The sequence below is a fragment of the Alligator mississippiensis genome, chromosome 16, assembly GCF_030867095.1.
Source record: "Alligator mississippiensis isolate rAllMis1 chromosome 16, rAllMis1, whole genome shotgun sequence".
NCBI classification, from domain to species: Eukaryota; Metazoa; Chordata; order Crocodylia; family Alligatoridae; genus Alligator; species Alligator mississippiensis.
In genome coordinates this window covers 28,359,957-28,375,249 of record NC_081839.1, presented here as the reverse complement: position 1 = coordinate 28,375,249, position 15,293 = coordinate 28,359,957, and the positions used below count along the sequence as shown (strand labels likewise).

Sequence of the window (15,293 nt, the reverse complement as noted above, 5' to 3'; positions counted from 1 at the left end):
GTGCAGCAATAACACCACCTCAGCATAACCAAGCCACTGTCAAATAGCAGAGAAGGAGAAAAGATGTTGTGTTTGCATACCATATTGCTTCTCACCTGAAACAGCAGTGGCAACCAGCTAAATTACAACACTCCTAAAAACTATCTTTTGGCACACATCTGGCCACTTGCCCCCCACAGTACAATTTTAGCTCCTAGTCCTGAAAAGACATGCATAGATACTTAGTTCTGTACAGTTTGGGAAGCCCCCATTAAAGACACATTCATAGCCCATGGCCTAGCCTTCACCATTTTGCATGAACAGACACATACTCTCAAGCGTTGTGAAGTCAAGCCCTGCTCCAAGTAAAATGTATGTATAAAGGGACATAGGGATATAGAAGTGAGGACCATTGTTTTTTATGTTTACTTTATTGTTAACTTCCAAATCCAAGCCCCATAAAATAAAAGCATGAATGTATGAATATAAAAGACACAACCACATAGCTCTGCAAAGAGCTTGCAAAAGCATTCACCTCTGTCTTTCACAGGTTGCAGCAGAGAATAATGGAGCAAGGAAACAGTGAATTGGTGGAACTAATGTTCCAGGGCTTGTGGGGAAGCAGTTCTGTGTGACCACTCAGTGCTTTATAAGAGCAGCCAGCCTGCTAGAGCAGGACTCATTGATGGTCAGTGGAAGAGCCTGGTGAGATTCACATGTGTGTTTGGGGGTAAGAAAGCTTCATGGTTGTCTTGCTGTGTTAAAAATGATTCCTTGGTTATGTAATTAAAGGGATGTTGTGTTTAACAACATTGCATGTATCTTTTACTGTCACTACCTTGCTTGCCACTGAAATGTGATATGGCTCGAAGGGAGATGACTGGCTGGGTTAACCTGTTTCTTCTTCTAGCAGAGAAATTCACCATGTGGTCTACTGATGGTTTAGAGGATGTTGGCTTCAATCAAATCCAGTGTGTTCCTTTGGGTGTCCAACATGTGGTGTGAAAGCATTGTAGACCTGTATTTTCAACTTAAGAAACTGTCTGCTTGCACTTCTTAAAAATACAGCAAGCTAGCCTGAACTGTTTACAGTGAGTCACTAAAAATACTAATGGATTTGTGAACAGGAAGAGAGCAGTGTATAAACTAATAGGACAACTGAGATGCTCTTGTAGGTTTAAAGCCTTTGTAGGAAAGAAGAATTCCTGTTCTTTAGGTGGGCCTAGGAACTCTTTCATCTAAAACATGGCTTGTTTAGAGATTTGTTCCCTTAGCAAGGGAGTCCTTCTCTTCAATAACTCTTGTTAGTCCTTTAAATAAAGATATAGTGCTGGGGGAGGAAAGGAAGGATAAAACCAAGTTATTGGAAGGTTACCAAAAGGAGCTGGGTCTCTTCTTTCTAATTTGCGACTTGCTTTAAAAACCTAAGCTGTGTAGGTGGTTACTAATAAGGCTCTTCCTGCTATGTGCAGTCCTGGCACTCAGCTCACTGATGGGTGTATATATATAAAACTTGTGGGGAACAGTGTTCTTGTCCCAGAGTCATGACTCTAGCTGCTTATTGGTGATCCATGATCTAGCAATGGAATATTAATTCTTCAAAGCAAAGTACCAGTCTTGTTGATATCCCATGTTAAAGGAGCAATGCACTCCCTAAGCTAAAAACAGCATTCCTTTCTTATTTTTGGTAAAAGAGTACCTGGAATGAATGACCTGGACCTTTTTTTACTATTGCTTTTTCTTTTGTTTCTTGCAGAGCTGAGAGCTGTGCCTACTGCAGTGAGAAGTTAACATCCTTGCAAAAAGACACTTGCCACACCCGATTCGGATTGCCTCTGTAGCACTGCAAGCATGGGAGGCAAAATTGGCAAGAAATGGCTTGAATCGACTACAGAGAAGATGGAGGAAGACGTTATAAAGGCTACTGTAATGGTTCGAAGGAAAATGAGGAAAACCAGTCTGCTGCAGAGAGAGTGGTGGCAAAAAGTGAGAAGCGTGGCCAAGAATCCCAGGTCCCTGCTGGTGGCACAGAAGACAGAAAAGGAGGGGAAAATCCTGCAGTGGGTGGAGAAGAGTCCTGCAAAGCTGAACCAGAATTGGCAGCCAAGCAAGTACAGCTCTTGGTGGAAGCTGCCAGTGGAAAGGGCTCTAAATCTTCAGAAGTCACTTTCCAGCTTCTGGAAATAGCAACAATTTGTATCTTAACAGCAATCAGGGAACCCAATCCTGAATGTTTCCTAGTCCTTGGATGTTTAAGCACTCAAAGTGACTCCACTTCTGCACCTGTTTAGAGACTAACAGCAGTGAAAAGATGCTTCCTTTGAAATGGAGTTTAACATAAGTGCTACTACTTGCTTTTAAAACCTTGGACTACCTTCACAAAGCAGTCTTGCTAGAAGTGAGGTGCCACTGTGATCTGGCTTACCAAGTGATGTTAGCTAAAACTGGCTGGTCTTGGCTTTATCTGTGCTCCTGAGTTCCACTTCCCCAAGTGGGCATGCATTTTGGGGGTGGGTGTTGTGCCAGTGTCCAAGTTCTCTGCCTTCTACACTGGACTGAAATATAGCACATCTCTTACCTGAATGGTCCTGACTTGACTTCCCAAGACACTGTACCTTTAATGTAGATGATGCATTTTTTTTTTTTTTCTACAGGGCTTTGCAGTATTTGTATAATCTTATGTAATGAAGAATTGGGGCTCTTTTTTTAATTGTGAAAATAAAGTTTTTGTCTTACTTGTCTAATGATACTGGGTAGCTGTCCTGTATGCTGTACACATTGCAAAGGCTGTGTGTGAACTCTAACTGCCAGCTGTTAACTATAATGCCAGGTTAACTTAAAGACCTCAACTGCTTCTCCTCCCAAAATAGAGTATTAATTAGGTTAATTCCACTTCACCCAATTTGTGTATACTTAATATCCCTGCTGAACAGCCATATGCTAGTAAGTACAAAAACAGGGTGGTCCTAATATGGGCCTTATGGAACTCATGCATTGTAACTGGAGCAAGTATTATTTAGACAAACTTCTGCATTTGCAACACACATCACTATGTGTGACATGACTTGTATTTGCCCTTCCATCTCCCCTCTGAAGGGCCTTCACTGCCTAAGCCAGGGAGTTGCTAGGGGGTATGGGTAGAGAGCTGCTGCCACCCCCCCCCCCCCCCCAAACTAGAAGTGGGATGTACCATAAGAAGTAGGGGTAACTGCTGTGCACGGCAGATTGGGGAGAGGACAAGCAGCCTAGTGTCAAACAAGCCCTGTTTTCTGCTTGCTGCTACATTGGGAGGGAGAGCACAGGGAACAAGACAGAGAGGTAGATAGGGAAGGGGGTCAGAGTGGCATCTGGAGGGTAAAAGGCTAACTTGTAGCATGCCTGCCAAAAATAGTGTCTCCTACTGCCCTAGAAATTGATGTTTCACCTCTTAAGTTTTGTACAGCTAGAAAGGCCAAGATGCAATGTCTGAAACCCTGAATCTCTTCTGAACACTGTTTCTCAGGTCTTCTCCCCATCCTTGAAGCTATACCTGATTAAGCCCTGTTTCAAAGCATATGCAACATCTCCCGCTTCATTCAACGGATGACAACTTGGGGCTGAAACCTCCTGGATTCTGTAACTGCAAAGTCTCTTCTTTAAACCAAGAGTTCTAGTTTTTTGTATGTTGCAGGGGTGTAGGGTGTAGCCGTGTTGGTCTAAGGACATAGGCAGGCAAGGTTCCTTGGGTGAATCTGATATCTTTTATTAGACCAACCCAAATAGTTGGAGAACAGTTATTAAGCAAGCTTTCGGGTTCCAAAACCCTTCGTCAGGCTAAGGAAGTTTCAGCAGTTGGTGTATGATCTTCCTGGATGGAATGAAAAGTAAAGCAGCCAGGGGCTGGGCTGGGCTGCTTACAAGATAAGTAGTCAGTGAAAATGTAGATTGAGGAGTCAATGGGTGAGAGACAGGCTGGGGGAGAGGGGAGACAGAAGGGGGATGAAAGGGGAGAGATACCTGGGGAGTCAGCTTGCTTAACCATTCTCCAACTATTTGGGTTGGTCTAATAAACAATATCAGATTCACCCAAGGAACCTTGTCTGCCTACTTTTTTGTATGTCTTTTTGTCTCAGACCAACACGGCTACCAAGTACACCCCTGAAAGTCTCTTCTTGACATTTTTCAAACTATGCTAACTGTTACAATGGTTGTACACTATGACTGTGCCTATTCACCTAATCCCTTAACATTAACCCTGGAAAGATTCTATGCCATGTAGTAGATGGGGTGCTATGGGGATCTGAAGTTGGGGATGGATAGAGGAAAAGAAAGGCCTGACAGCTGAGACGTTCTTGCAAGTGGAACCAAAGCCTTTGGGAAAGAAACCTCCTGCTGTGCTGCAAGTGAGCTCCTAGGTCTGGCACTCAAAAATGCAGTGTCAAAGGAAGAAAACACTTGCAGCTTGAAGGAGGCTTAATAGGTAATTAAAAGGACATGGGGTGGTAGATTACCACTAGTTGTTACCCATGCTCTGTATAAGAGGTTAAATAACCTGCTGGAGGAGGGTGGCATTTGGGAGTGCATGTTTTACCAACCAAAATTGCCCCACGTCCTTTTCTGTTCACAACATTCATTTGACATATGCACTGCTGTTTGCTTTCCACAGGAGTATAATGATAATGACTTCACTTGAAGGAACAGACAAAAGCTGCATAACTATCTTTAATGGTACCTTCATAGGCAGCAGTAGGGTTTACAGCATAAAACAGCAGGTACAGAGGAGCCAAGTATGGAATGATTCATATTGCTGCAAACATTATTAACTTATATTAGGATGGTCTTGATACATAATCTCAATTGATCTCTAGAGAACAGTTTCCTGGCAATTATAAGATGATTTCCAGCCCTGTAAAAATATGCAAGATCTGCATCATGTAATCAGTACTACACTACTGGGTCTTCAAACATCTGGTGTACTGAATGCTTTTGTTATAGCCTATATTTACCACATCAGACTCTTATAAACCTATCTACTGAGGTGTGATTTCCAATGGCATTTTGGCAATATCATTTGAGATGCAAAGGTTTCTCCATCAGACTTCCCCTTGCTGCTCCTTCCAGGTTTGCTGATGATCTTGCTCAAATATTTTTGGCAACGAGTAATTCCTCCTATTAGCAATAACAGTCATAGGAGAGAGAGGGCATAGAACACATTTTGTTGGTAATTTAGGCTTCTATTTTCAGCCTTTTCTCTCGGTTGATTCCAAGGCCATACTTTCTACTTTAAGTCAACTGAAATCCAACAATAAAAGCGTTTGCTGATGAGTTACATGACAGCATTTACTGCTCTGATGAGATCATATTTACTGGCGATACAACAGTCCTTGCAGGAGCTGATTTTGGTGACTTAACAAAAAATTTGAGAAGGAATTATGTTAAAGATATATTTTATAACCAAAGTCAGTTGCTAGACTGAAGTACAGGACTGGAATCCACCCTCTGCCCTATTCTACCTGTCAAAACTACAAACTGCTGCCTTGCATATATTTTGGGCTCAGCTAGCTTTCCAAGAGGAGGCTCTAGTAATGCAAACAGACTCCAGGACGAAGTATGGATAATAGGCTTGCATAAAGCCTGTGTCTTCACGCAGAAGTTGTGCAGACTTGAATAGAGCTCACTGGGGAGGAACAAGGAGAAGGTGACTTTGAGTGGACTAATACAACTGCAGAACCTCAATTTTTTTTTATTTGAAAGGGACGCGGGTGGAAACAGAGCCCTAAACGTTTCTCTCTTCTGAGCTAAGAGGTCACAAAGTTGGAAATTCTGGGGCTGAGATTAGTTATTTCATTTGATCCTCCCTAGAAAGGTCACCAGTTCTAGAGCACCGGTCATTGCTTTTATATCGTTTAGAGGACTTCTGATTTCTCTCTCAACTGTACTGCTGTGCCTCCTTACAACACAATGCTATGACAACTCTAAATATGCGGAGGGCAACAACAGGTATCACTATCCCTCACTAGATTTTCTGCGGCTGAAGAAGGCATGCGTTTGGTGTAGAAGGGAATTTCCCGTAATGTGGTGTATCGGGAGTATTGTTTTTGTACTACTAAGATGTATATCTTTGTAACTGCATACCTGACAGAATGGAAGTATTGGGCTATTTTCTCCCTTGCTACAAAAATAATTTGTATTGTCCATGGGTCTATTTAGCCATAATAGTAGTCAATGTAACTGTTGTTCGGAGAATGGCTAGGTTTGGGGCAAGGGCTTCAATCTTCTGAGAAAACCATGTTCTACCTTTGCAGCATTCTCAAGTTAGCACAACTACGGTGGAACTATTTGGACTGCCTGGTCTCAAGTGATTAAAATACATTATGATTGATTAGCTTAGATTCTCTAAGAAAAGCTAACAGTGCTACAGATGAACTCTCTTATGACTTAAATTTCTTACAAGGCATGAGCTCTGTGGGTGAAACTGTAAACTGAGCAAATGAATCAATCATTTAAATAAACTTTAGAGAGAAGAAAATGTTCCTTCCTTTTGTTGGATAGATGTTGCAAAGTATGGCTTGTATTTAAATGGTGGCTAACAGTAAAAGTATTGTGCTTTGTGCAGCAATCCAGCGATGGACAGTTCAGTGGGAGATATGGAAAATATTAGCCTTGGTTGCATGACAGAATTGCTCTTCAAAGAGGCATATTGGTGTAATTTCTACAGTCAACAGGAAAGCTTTGTTGTGGAGCTTTATTTATCAGGGAATAAGGTATAATGTGGCTTTACCTCTTACAGAAGTCTGTCACTAAAGCACTCCCCTGCCCGCACAGCCTTCACACTCAACCCTAACTAACTAGTGCCCTCTAGAAGTAAAAGCAAATCCTTCACCCCCACCGCTCCATCCTCTGGTTGTAACACTGCCACACACCTCCAGACACAGGGAAAACATGGTAAGAAGTGGCTCTGGGAGGCTGATAGGCAAACAAATATACAGAAGGATGAAAGGCCATGGTCGTGAGTGCAGAAGAGGACATGGAAATCCAGTCTGCTGCAGAGATGAAGGCAAGAACATCTGAAAAGAGCAACAGTTTTCCCACATCCTTCTGCTGATGTACCAAAAGCCAAGAAAGGAGGGGGAGTGTTTGCACTGGGTAAATAAAATACTAGAGCTACAAATCTAACAAAAGCAGAAATGGGTTCTGGCTTCCCCTCTTTATGATAATGAGGACTCCCATAAACTAAAAATAAAGGGAAACTTCATGCACTCAGCAAATGCTGTAAGGCCAGGCATCCTCCATCCTTCATCTTGTTCCCCATGACTTTCCAGTTTATCATACTGATTATCCTGCACACAGTTGACTTCTTGCGACTTAACATATAGCTGTGCTCGCTTCCCTCTCTTCATGAGTCTCTGTTAATCACCGCTCCAGGCAAACTGACACTTATCAATCAGTACAAAAAAATACTTCCAAAGGTATTATGCAACTCTCAAAATGCTGTAACAGGAGTTGGTGTGAGATGTGCTACTGCATGGTAATAGGATGGCAAGACTCATGAAAGTCTGCATATTGCAATCTGAATTTACATGACCATGTTCTGATGTATTCATGTATCAATAAGGTTTTGTGCTGATAAAATAAAGCTGTGTCAATGTTGCATGTATTAGACTCCTCCTTCTAATCAGAGAGCATATACTCAGGGCCCTGTGTGCAGCATTAAAACCCTGCCATCAATATACGGAAACATAAAAAAGCTGGGGGCATCCTATACAAAGGATATACTAGTAAACCACACCTGCAGCTGATGAGCTTCACGGAGGCTCATCCTGGAGCTTGGAAGGAGCAGCATTTTGTTAGACTAAGTTAATAGAAAAGATGAGTTCCATATATGGCTAAATGTGTCATCTTTAGCCACCCATGTATTAACTCAGTTGTATTTACATGCAGCAAGTCATGGAGAGAATCTTACACAGCATAAACCATCTGTCTCCTCTGTAAGTGCCAGAGTGATTGCTAACCACTCTCTCTCACCACTGCTGCTACAAAACTGCAGTTGTTATACTGAAGGAATCGTGGTACTAATATGCCTCATGCATCGATACTATAATAACTCAAACTCCATACAGCTTTCACTGGCAAGAGAAGTAATAGTAACATGGCTTGTAAAGACACACCTTAAGTGACCCTGAAAGATGGCGGATGCTGATAAGGTCACCCTGCAAACTGTGTAACTGCACTCACTTCCCTCTGTCATGGCAGCGCCGTAAGTCCCTACCTCATCCTTTACATTGTTTTTCTTTCTTCCACAACCACAAGAGCCACTGGACAGTGGCACGGTACCGTCCTGTCACAGTTGGCTATGCTAAACAGCACAGTTTTACTTCCCTTTCTTAGCTTGTCTTGCGCTTGGCAACACCTCAATAAATTCCATTAAATACATGCGCAGATACAAAGCAATCCAAGCTGCGTTCCTCTCCCCTCCGCTCTGCTGCCTCTGCAGAAAGTTAGTCGAGCAACTTTAGCTCTCCGGCCTTTATCTTTTCCAATGGTAGATGCTATAGCTTGGGGCATGGGAATGCAAGACGCAGTCAAATGATAAATTAAAAGAGTCTCCATCCTTTCTTCTCCCTGTGATTTTAACAGACATCTGACAAGACCTTACTGGATATATTTCTGCTACATGCTTCTTTGTACCCACCCCTTTTTAACGGTTCTGGATGCCTTTCCCTATCCCCAGTGCCACGTTTCCCTTCTGTTACCATCTGTCCTCTCGTGCCTCAAACCCTGGCACATGCTTCTTGTTCATATGGCTTCTTGCCTACCAATTTGGCTCTCATTCTTAAACAAAATTGCCTTCACCAGGGCTGTTGACCGATGACCAACTCTGGCTAAGGCAAAGGGACTTTCCTCTGTGCTGATTCACCTTCACGCCACCTGTTACTCCCTATTCTGCTGACATCCCGGTTCTCTTCTCTCACTGATGGTTCCTTTGGCGCTGCCATCGCAAAGGAGCAAAAGACACCTCCTTGGGGGCATTTTTGCCGTTTCTCCCTGGTGATAGTTGCATGTTCCAATATTTTTAAGCCTCCATATATTTCGATATATTTCAAGCTCCCAATATTTTTATCCTCCATGCTAATTCTGAGCTTCAGCTCTTTAGCTTTTCAGTGTCTCTCCCAAAACTTATTTTCTCAAAAATTTACTTTGCCTGCTTTCCCTCTGGGTGCTTTCTTACTCACTTCCCTGTCATCCAGGGTACTGAGATGGGTGCATTAGAAATACACTGGGTCTCTCTAACAACTCCATTAGCTGTGTAGATTTACAACTTCAGTGCTACTATCCATTTCTCATGGTTTTTTTTACAGCAGTGCTTAATAGGGGTCAAATGAAAATGAGACACCATCATGTTAGGCACTGTAATGACAGAATAAGAGACAGCTTCTGTCCCAATCTAAATCAGCCGTTCTCAGGCTTTCTAGACTCAAGGCACTCTTTGATAGAGTCAAGGCACTCTTTGGAAAATGTCGTTTCTTGGTTTTCCCTTGATTTTTGACGACAGAAAGATAAGAGAGAAATTTCTTCTGTCTCAGAGAACTCAGAAGGACCACAATAGGTCGGAGTGCTTTTAACATGATGGACTTGGAATTAAAATCTCTGGGTTTGTCTTCTGAATCATGTTTTCACACCTAACAGAGCTAATATTGTGTGGCACCTCATACCACCCCTGAAAGGAGCTCAAGGCACCCCAGGGTGTCATGGTACCCTGGTTGAGAATCATTCATAGATTCATAGATGTTAGGGACAGAAGGGACCTCAATAGATCATCGAGTCCGACCCCCTGCAGAAGCAGGAAAGAGTGCTGGGTCTAGATGACCCCAGCTAGATGCATATCCAACCTCCTCTTGAAGACCCCCAGGGTAGGGGAAAGCATCACCTCCCTTGGGAGCCCGTTGGTTTAAGTAAAAATGAGACAGACAGAGCATAAGGGGAAGGAAAAGGAGCAGTGTATGCAAGCAAAGATCACAATAGTTTCCTTATTGTTTTAGTTTGTTCTGTTGCCTAAATCCTTTCAGTAGGGATATTAGGAGGAAATGGGAAGACAAAGGAAAGGAGGGAGTGAGCCACCCGGGTGGGAGGAAGACAGAACAATAAGCCAGTCGGCACAAACCCGGCATAGTTCTGAGTCGAGGGTGCAGGATAGACGACTCTGCCTCGCTAAATCTTGATCCCCCTCAAAATTTCATCACAGTTCATCCTTTCTCCACTCTCTTTCATCCAATTTTTGTCCCAGTCTTATTACTTCCCTTCCCCAATTTCTCTAGCTTGCCATCCCAATATATTTAGAATAGTGCTACCAAAGTCACCTTGCCCACCCACTGCTCCAGAATATCCCACCATTCAACCCTTCCCCCTATTTTAACCCATTTTTAGGTATCTAGCTTTTACCATGTCTGATTCAAGGAATGAAATAAACCTGTTCATTCATATTTTATTTTCATGGTGCATTAGCTATACCTATCACCAAAGACCCGCTTATACTTAAGACAGCCAGCCAGAAGGTGACTTCAAAACTAACAGACACTAGAAATAGTGGGGCCTCTTTGTTTCTAAGCAGCACAGATGTGGACTTGAGCGAGAAAAATATTAAGGATTGACACAATCTTGACTGAACGGAAAGGCAGGAACCTAAAGCTGAGTTAATATGTAGGGGATGGAGATAGAAACACTGGGCCCCAAAGACATTAATTTATTTTGAGGTTGAGAATGGTAGTCATGCTTCTCACTGAGCTCATATGATCTATCCATTGATAGTTATGCTATGCTATCATTGAGCTCAGATGAACTAATCCGTATCATCAGATCTGAATCCACCTTTGCCTCTGGGGCATGAACTATAACTTGCCTTTCGACTCCTGCTTTTGTTGCGGGCATGGTTTTGGAAAGAATTACTCCTAAACTGCAGGTGTGTCCATACATCTCACCATCCACCAGTGAGGAAGAGAAGACTCCTGCAGTGCCTGAAAACATGCGAATACCTTAGACAAGGAGCATCTATCTAATCTGCAGCCATGGAAAAGTGACAAACTCCACAATGCTGAGGTGGGTGCAGGTTAAGTTTGAAACTACATACTACTGATAATGCCACAGGATGTTCTTCCTAAAGCATCTCTATTTATAGTCAACAGGGTTTTCTACACTGTAAATCCTGAATTAAAAGGTACAGCAGATTGACCTGCTAAAGTTGCATGGAAGGCTCTGTGGGAAACTAAATAAATAGGCCAGTGTTTTGCATTTTAATTGTCAAAAAGTTAAAGCAAAAGCTGATACACTCATAGTCAACGCTGTCATTAAATACTAGTGTAAAAGTCATTCCTTTCCATCATGCAGTGCATATCAGGGACCAAAATGAGAGCAGGAACAGCACTGCACGTGGAACTAATGTTCTGAGTTGTGGGGAAATAATTGTGTGTGACCCCCCAGCCCTATTTAAGATCAGAGCATAAAGGCTTAGCATTGTCTTTGGGGCTGGAGTTTGTGCAGAGGTTTGGTGAGGTGCCTATGTGAATAGTGTCTTTCACTGTTGCATTGGGGGTGAATCTTTATTCATTTTTCCTTAAGGCTCCTATGTCATGCTGGGACTGCTTGTTAGTTTGGCTTAATTTTTTTTGTCACTAGTCTGGATGCATAGGGGTGCTTTTAAGATGGTGACCCTAAGATTTTTCTTCCTCTTATCCTTAGGGAGAGATGGGTGGTTCTCCCAGATGTTCTTCATCTGTCTTTCCCCTGCTGCTGTCGAGACTGTAGATGTGTAACCACAGAAATACCTAGTCATACCATGTCTAGCCAAAAATGCCCCTATTACAAGAATGCTGCCTCTAAGTGCTTGACAAAGAGCAACAGGGTTGCCCTTTAACCCTTGAGAGAAAAGCCAGTTGGTCCCTGTGCATCTGACTGTCAAAGAGAAATCCAAATGTGTATCCCAAAACCTGCACTACTAAGTGCTCTGTAGAAAACCTAGACTAAGTTTGAGGTTTTGTTCCTGGTTGAAGGGTTTTTGTTTTTTTTGGTTTTTTTTCTGCCAATATCTACCAAGTTGAGTTAAAAATCTAACAGCAGCTGTGGGTCCAAGGGACCATTAATAAGGGGCTTTTGTGTTGTTTTGAATTGTTTCTTCCTGGATCAGCATCTTGAGGGATTCCACCTGGAATCTGTAAGCAATTTGCTCTAAACCAGCTATGACTGGCTAATTAACTGACTCTCAAACAAGTCACACTTCACACTGCGTAGTGCACTAACAGGGGCTAGCATCTGACTGAGCATCGGCACTTAAAACTTGAGGTGTGTGAGGCACCCTCCCCCAGGCAGTAGGTAATTGCTTACATTGCTAATTGCTTCAGGTATGTGGATGTTAACATGGCTCTCTTCCTCTTCCAGGTGAGGCTGGTATTGGTTGGCAGAGCCTTGCTGATATAGTTACCCGAAGCTTAGCTTTCCCTACCCTCCTTACCAGCTGCAGTGAGGTTTTAATTGGTGCCCTCCCCTTCTTTAGCGGTCTCCCAGTGGTTTCAAGCTGTGTTGCTGCCACAAAGCACAGAGCATGGGGCTCAGATACAGCACAGATGATGCATTTGTTGTTTTCTATGTGAAAACTACCAGTCGTAAAGCTGTGGCATCAACCATCAAGGCAGAAATGCTCCCGTGTGAGTCTGAGGTTCCTTCAGATGCTGTGCCAAGGACTGATAAAACGCTGCCTACATCAGAAACCAACATGGGAACTGGTGGGATCCAGTCTGCTGCAGGAGCCCGAGAGCTGAAGGATGAGGGGCCCCAAAGACCTGCTGTTTTCTCGGAGGACAAGGAGGATGAGCAAGCGCCTGCAGTGAACTAGGAAACTTTCTGAACTTTCAAATGGAGAGTGATGGGGAGTTCAGACACAGACCTGAGTAGCTGGAATCGCAGCCAAAGGGCCAACTTCGTGTAACCAGGCCTTTAAGCTTCAGAGTTTAGCAGTGATAGATATTTCCCAGTCTCAAGAAGGTATGGTAACTGAAGAAGATGAAAACAGGGAGGCAACAGACTCATGTCTTCTGATGCCTCAAGTGAACTGGCCTGAGCTTTGGACTCCAGACCAAGTAATGGTGAAATCTCATGCTCTTCATACCTTTTCTTCCTTTTCCACCCCCCCCCCCCCTTCAAAGAAAAAGGTGAAAACCATGTCTGCACCCCCAGCACGAGAACTCAGTCCCCTGAGCCTGCAGTGCCAGAATGAGCTGGATGGACCGAGTCCTGCACTGAAAGGGATCTACTTGCTACTCTGGCTTGTGAAACACATGGTGTATCAAATTTTGAGGTGGGGTCTGGACAGCATGCTTGTACGTGTGGCGTGGGAGCTCGTTTGTGTGTCTTGGGTTTTTAAAAGTGGTGATCTCTGTTTCTCTAGGAATGTTGCATCTAAAACATAGTGGCCAAATATATAGCCATTTTCTCCTTTAACACTAATCCCCTAAATAATGGGTACCTTTCCAATTGTGAGAGACCACTGAAGTCTCCTCTTTGTGTAGAACGCTGGTGAAAGAAATTTTAATATTTAACTATCAATAAAATCAATTTTATGATCATTGCAATATATACGTCTCCAGGTACTTGAGTGTTACTGATATTCTCCTATCTGTTTGCCTGTTTCAAAGCATAGGGCTTGTTCAGTCGCACCTTGTCTGGTCACTGACCATTTTGGTCAATACGTTTGCATCTAACCTCCAAAGGGCAGTTGGCTGTGAACATGGGAGCCAAAACTTTCAGAAGCACCTCAACTCAGTCTAGTTTTTACATACTGTAAATTTCAATACAGTTTAAAAACTCTTCTTTTTGGGGGGAGGAGGAACAGATCACAAAGCCATTGAAGCACCAGAGTCAGTGGGATTTAAGCACTTCTAAAAACATTCATTCCCTCCCTTCTCCCCTCATACTAGAGAAGGAAAGACAAGAAAAACCAATCTTGAACAAAAAAAGTCACTTGGGTAACACCTCTGGTAAGATTGAGGTAGGGAAGTCTTCAAGGGGGTCTAATCTGTTCCTCTTCATTCAATGCTCTTTTGCCTGCCTATGGCCTTAGACCAACATGGCTACAACCAAAAATCCAGCTCTCATCTCTAATGCATATTTTTGTCTTCTCTCTCCTGCGTCTTCCAGTCACTGAGTCTGCTCCCCTCTCTTCCATGTATTACATCCCATTTTTCAACAGGTAGAGCGCTGCAATCAGTGTGGTTGTGCTGTTTCTAGCAGATCTCGCCTTGCTTCATGTGGCACCATCCTGTGCAGTCTGGACATAAGGATGGTCACCACACTCAAGCTTGTTGAAAATTGATAAGCCTATTCCCTGGTAACAATCTCCATTATTTCTTATTGCTCTAACAAGCATTTTATAAAGGGGAGCAAGGTATCTTCTGGCTTCTGTCAACCTGAAGTCTAATGTTATATAAAAGCACTGTGGAAGAGGTGGGGGTTGCTTGCTTTGTGTTGTTTTTTTTGTATCTGGTGGTGTCTCATCTCATCTGCGAGAAACCTATGGAATAAGTAGGACCTTTGGTACAAGGCAAGTTTGAAGCATAGGCCGGTTTGCCCCCCTCCCCCTGCTTTTAGCTTGGTTCTGGGTGATGAGATTACATCCACTTAGAAAGAACTGTTATTTGCTCACATTAGCATTAATGAGAATCAGGCCCAATAAAGCTATTTACTTCAGAGATGACAGGCAAAGAAAGAATGCATAAAACATGGCATAGAAAAAATACAGGAGCTGCAGCTCTCCCTCATTATAACAGGAAAGCGAGTAGTACTTAATGAAGTTGAAGCGTAGTGAAGCAAATTTCCAGCTAATAGCATAGATTATTTTTTTTACATAATATGTAATTAATCTATAGAACTCATTCCTCCAGCATGATATTGAGACAAAGAACTTGCTGCAGTTCAGGAAGGGAATGAAATATTTATCAAAATTAAGAGAACCATTTGCATATGCACTAATTCAGCAAAGCATTTATTTTTAAGGGTTATTAAACCTCCTACTTCAATGCCTAAGCCAGTCATTACATTTAAGGTACTGTTTGCATCCATTAAAGGTTGTGAGTACCTACAGCTGAGCTGGAAGCCACTGAACTGAGTTTGAAAGCATTGGGCTTTATCTGCCTGATGTTAGGAAAAAAGAATCCTTCATTCACAGATTATTGCAAAATTGTGCATTCATACTTTCCCCATTGCCAGAGACAGGATATCAGATTTGATATATCATTGGTCTCTTCTAGTACAACAATATGTAGGTCACATGACTACTCCAATTTACTTGG

General features: G+C 42.7%; 2 long non-coding RNA genes across 2 annotated transcripts; both read left to right on the top strand.

The window, feature by feature from the left end:
- Window positions 1–605: 605 nt before the first annotated feature.
- LOC132246526 (uncharacterized) lies at window positions 606–2,625 on the top strand. Its single transcript, XR_009457858.1, has 2 exons — window positions 606–709; window positions 1,736–2,625. It is a non-coding gene; the product is annotated as an uncharacterized LOC132246526 (long non-coding RNA).
- An 8,755-nt stretch (window positions 2,626–11,380) lies between these two features.
- Window positions 11,381–13,571, top strand: LOC132246517 (uncharacterized). The gene is made up of 2 exons (XR_009457843.1): window positions 11,381–11,505; window positions 12,393–13,571. It is a non-coding gene; the product is annotated as an uncharacterized LOC132246517 (long non-coding RNA).
- The last annotated feature ends 1,722 nt before the right edge of the window (window positions 13,572–15,293 follow it).